We start from the raw sequence: 4759 nt of genomic DNA, 5'->3' as shown, positions 1-4759 counted from the left end.
GTCACTATGGGTTTCATTTACTTAAAAGTAGATCAAACGGGTTTTTTAAAGCACCATCAGCAGTACTAAGAGAGCTATTACTTGGGGTTAGTTTCTGCAGCAACAATATTAAGTGTACCATTAACAACATATCCAAGTGTTCTTCAGAGCAATTGTAAACAATGAATCCACAACCCATACAATTCTTACGAAACTGCTTTTCTATTATACAATCGCTCTTATAATGAAAATTTCTATAAAATCTTTTGATCAAGCGCATACTTTCTTAAGTGACAAATAGGTGTAAAGAAAATTACTGCTTTAGAATAATGTTCCCTGCCTAATTTACATTAAGAGTATTAAGTGTGCCATTGACAACATATCCAAGTCTTCCTCGGTTTTCATTTGGAGATCTTCTACAATTGGGTTTCTACAATCAGATTTTATTATGGTAGGATGGTATAAAGAAACGAAAAAGGAAAGCAGGAAACAGATATAATGGTCAAGCTTGTGCTACAATGGTAAATTGATTCTTTATTCACAGTAAATGAAATGCAAAGATGCACTAATCGATTATAAAGTTACCGTAATGTAGAAGAACGCTCAACAGTGGCGGAGCCAGGATTACAACTGGTTGGTGTCACAAAATAACATCGAAATGTATTATCGTAAAACGCTCGGGGGGCTCGATTACCCGATGTTTACCCTCTATGGGGAGGCAATGTACTCGTTCATAGGTGGTTTTCTCGCTTAAAAACTATGATTAAGTACAAAACGACTATTCGTAGGCCCTACTTTTCTTGCCGGAAAAGTATCATGATAATATCAAGTAAATTAGATTTATCAAACTGCACAATTAAACATAAAACTTAAAATTAATAACCCTATAAAATTTTAATGGGGATTTACGATTCTATGCGGCCCTGGTTCGCTAATAGATGAAGATTAACGAATCAACTTCGGCAAAGTATAATACTTCATATTATTTGTATGAATATAAATAAACTCCAAGTTTGTAACACACGAACAACAAAAATTTGTATTTGTATTACTCCGTGTCTCCGTATTAAAGTAATACGGAGTAATTGGATTGTGTATAGTAATAAACAATTGTGCTTCGGATTTCCAATCCCATAACCAAATGCAAAACTATATCGTACTATTAAATATATTAACTTCTCTTGAGTGTTGTGTCTTATTAAAGTGGGATGAAGGATGGGGTCAATTTTTGAGAATCCATAAACTTCTACCGACTTAAGTTGTAAACTACTACATATCAAATTCTTTTCGATGATGTCATTTCACCACCCTAAATTACATGTGGCTCCGCCACTGACGCTCAAAATCGATATAAACTTCGATTGACAAACTACAAAATGGCGTTAGAAGTCGATTATCATCTAATCTGTTTAAAACAAAGTAAAAAAATTTATGGAAGGATATTAGTGAACAAAATACACAATATTGACTCTATGATAAGCTACGATACCCTTATTTCAGTACATAACTACAGTTTATGATATCAATACAACTGCTTTTACGAAGGAATAATCAGCATTCCCAAGAACCTAAGCCTCACAATTACCGTGTTTAAGATGATCAATTGGAGAGTGTCTTACTGTGATTCGTTTCTTATGTAACAAAATTGTAGCTTCTTATGGGTTGATCAACCCATAAGAGAAGTTCAGAGACAAGTTAAGGCCTTTAAAAGATCTCTCATAAGACAAGATCGTAATGCAGAAGGCAGAAGGCTCTTTACCCAGAGTGTAAACATCATGTAGACCTTCTGTTATTGCCAAAACCTACCAAGTAAATGCTATAAAGAAAATAAAATAGGTAAAGTTTGTATGCATGTTAAGTTAATACAGAGCAAAAGAACATCTTATGAGGGGAGAATGGCACTTAAGATTTGTGAGGTTAATTCACCCCTTTGTTGTTTGATTATAATTTGGGTCGCCACACGATCATCAACGCAACCGATGAAGTCTGTTATTAAAAATTATGTGTTATATGTAATACAAGTGCAGACAATTGAATTCGAGCATTAAATGTTACGTTACAAAAGTGACTTGCTACGAACTGAAAGTAATGCGCTGGGAAATTCGGCATTGTTAGTTGCTCAAACTTACGATTTCGGCCAAATCTAAGGCCTGTAGGACCTAGGACCTGGTAGTAGCCTTTGCCCTGTGTTTGCGGCCTCACAGTAAAAGCCCTAATGATGCCATCAAAGCACTGTTTGTCACGTTGATTCATACTTGCCAGTATGGCTGTTCCCTGTAAACATTCGGGGTTAATTAGTTATCAGTTTGTAAAGCAAATCAGCCTATATATATTTTGGTTGCACGTGTCATAAAAAGTATTACAGTGGGGCATCAATATACATAACATAGAGTAGTAGGCTGTTGCAGAAGCTGCTGGTGAAGGCGCCGTGGGTGGTCCATTTTCAGTATATTCTGGCCTCTATTAGACTATTTTCTGTCCCATGCCCTAACCTGACAGTAATGGAGGCACTTATGTTGAAGTACGATTTAATACGCTCATCATACCAAAATACTGTGTTGTACTGTCGACGAGTCGGATCACAATCACCCATATCACAGTAGAAGCCCGAGACAACTAAAAAATCGGAAAAAGAAATAACTCAGAAAGTGACAAATATTAAAACCCTTAGTGAGCCAGCAATGTTTAACAGAAAACAATAAAGTATGCACAAAAAAACCTGGAGACTTGACAACCGTATGGCAAACTGTAGAATACCTTCAAGAAGTAGCTCCAGCTAAAAAAAAAGAATAGAAACACAGCAGTTAGACACACACATACACACACACACACACACACACACACACACACACACACACATATATATATATATATATATATATATATATATATATATATATATATATATATATATATATATATATATATATATATATATATATCAACAAAAATAAACAAATAATTCAAAACATACCATTTCTGAGTAAGCCTCCATCCACACGCTGATAACCTAAAACAGACGAAAACCAACCTAACTAACACTACAAGAAAAATGAGCTTTAGTGACGAAGGCTATTGGTCACTAATAACACTAAATTGGTCACTAAATCAAGTTAGTGACCAAAATAAGTTGGTCACTTCTTCTCACTATAGATCCGTCACAAAAAAAATTTAGATACCAAAATACCAAAATTGGTCACTATAGTGACCATTTGTGTTGTCACTAATATCGTATAGTGACCAAAATTTAGTGACCACTTTTTTAATGGTAACTAAATAGCATTATTAGTGACCAAATATTGAGTCGTCACTAAAAGATCGTTACAAATGAGCATTTTTCTTGTAGTGTAAAAAAATAACAGAAACACAGCAGTTATAAACACGTATATCAACAAAAATAAACAAATAAATTCAAAACATACCATTTTTAAGTAAGCCTCCATCCACACGCCGATAACCTAAAATAGACGAAAACCAACCTAAGTGGCAATCACAAGAGCAACAGACGTGTTACTTGTAGATGGCCTGTTCAAATAATTATGGTGCCTCAATGAACGCCTCCTAGCAATTTTTCGCAAAGACAACGAAGACTCGTCACGAACATCGTCGTCATCAGAGAGTAGAGTTTTATCAAACACCAACACATTTTATCACTACCTAACTTTCGCTTTTTTGTAGTTGCTATAAAAACACAAATTACCAATTCCAAAATCAGCCACTAAAAGCAAACAAAACACATGCCTCATGAAAAACCAAAGATCACGTTACCTAAAAACAAAATAGAAGATCAAAGGCAATAAACAACAACAATAATCAGGAATCCAGTGATCAAAACAAGTCGCAAAATTAGAACAACAGCAATAAACAGGAAAAAACTTAAAAGAACTGTCTTCCAGTGATCAAACAATCAAATTTGAGTTCGCATTTTGAATATTAAAAATAAAGAGAATACATAAATATATTAATTACTACCTCAGGCTCCTTGTCTTCAGGGGTCAGGAACAAACTCCTCACCCCAATCTTGAGATTTTCATATCAATATATCAATGTGTATTATAACAATTGAAGTCATTACAACATGTGAAAATAAAAAATAAGTATCTGATGAGAATTACTGAATTACACATAACTCTTACAGTTACATATTTAAGTTATTGCGTGTGTGACAATGTCTTAAGTTGTAACTTCTTGACCACTGGTTCCATAATGACCTTTATACCAGGCATATATCCAAACCTATGTTTATTCCATAAGCATCTTGCCATGTGCATCATATCATATAAAGCCTTTAAGAATAAACGAAATGCCAAAAGTGGTAATATAAATCAACCAAAACATCTTATGTAACAGCAGAATATACGATTTTACTTTATGGGTCTTCATGATCAAGAATAGAATCATTGTCGTCCAAGTCCAAAAATCTTCAAACCGTCTGTATCAATAAAAATCAATGGAATGGGACAGTAATAGAAAAAAGAGAAAATAAAATTTGTATTTTATGAGCATTAAAAAACTCCAAAGATTCACACTATATCACCTTGTCACCATGGCTTAAACTTAACCTTAGTAGATTCTTGGTACTTATTCAAATGGTACAGAAGCTTTTGCAATGAACAAAATACGGTAGTACATATACATTCCCAAAATAATAGGGTTCAATTAAACGGAAATAATTAATCTAGTTTTAAATATTCAGTTCAGCAGTCAATTTAGCTCAAAAACTGAACTAATAAAACATCAAACATTCAATAATACCTTAACGAAATGCAGAAAATGAGCA

The 4759-nt window shown here is 33.9% G+C and overlaps 1 long non-coding RNA gene across 1 annotated transcript; it reads right to left on the bottom strand.

The window, feature by feature from the left end:
* Window positions 1–1823: 1823 nt before the first annotated feature.
* LOC139894078 (uncharacterized) lies at window positions 1824–3146 on the bottom strand. The gene is made up of 4 exons (XR_011774797.1): window positions 2954–3146; window positions 2699–2755; window positions 2343–2595; window positions 1824–2253 (listed from the first exon to the last, which is right to left on the bottom strand). It is a non-coding gene; the product is annotated as an uncharacterized lncRNA (long non-coding RNA).
* Window positions 3147–4759: the final 1613 nt, after the last annotated feature.

This window comes from Rutidosis leptorrhynchoides, chromosome 2 (assembly GCF_046630445.1).
Source record: "Rutidosis leptorrhynchoides isolate AG116_Rl617_1_P2 chromosome 2, CSIRO_AGI_Rlap_v1, whole genome shotgun sequence".
NCBI classification, from domain to species: Eukaryota; Viridiplantae; Streptophyta; class Magnoliopsida; order Asterales; family Asteraceae; genus Rutidosis; species Rutidosis leptorrhynchoides.
Note: the sequence above shows the minus strand (reverse complement) of the source record. Positions and strands in the feature narration are given on the sequence as shown.